The following is a 255-nucleotide window of genomic DNA, read 5'->3' as shown; positions in this document are numbered from 1 at the left end:
CCCCTTGTACTCGGCCTTGGTGAGGCCACAGCTGGAGTACTGCGTCCGGTTTTGGGCTCCACAATTCACAAAGGATGTGGAGAATCTTGAGAGAGTTCAGAGAAGAGCCATGCATATGATCAGAGGTCAGGAAAACAAACCGTACAATAACAGGCTGAGAGCTATGGGGCTTTTTAGCCTGGAAAAGCGCAGGCTCAGGGGTGATCTGATGGCCACCTATAAGTTTAATCGGGGTGACCACCAGTATCTGGGGGA

The 255-nt window shown here is 51.4% G+C and overlaps 1 protein-coding gene across 5 annotated transcripts in view; it reads right to left on the bottom strand.

Annotated features, from left to right (window-relative positions):
* The window catches only part of MAPK8 (mitogen-activated protein kinase 8), a 171,243-nt gene that overhangs the window by 150,519 nt on the left and 20,469 nt on the right, over positions 1-255 (bottom strand). The window lies entirely within an intron of this gene.

The sequence above is a fragment of the Gavialis gangeticus genome, unplaced genomic scaffold, assembly GCF_001723915.1.
Source record: "Gavialis gangeticus isolate Ggan-Ray unplaced genomic scaffold, GavGan_comp1, whole genome shotgun sequence".
Lineage (NCBI taxonomy): Eukaryota > Metazoa > Chordata > Crocodylia > Gavialidae > Gavialis > Gavialis gangeticus.
Note: the sequence above shows the minus strand (reverse complement) of the source record. Positions and strands in the feature narration are given on the sequence as shown.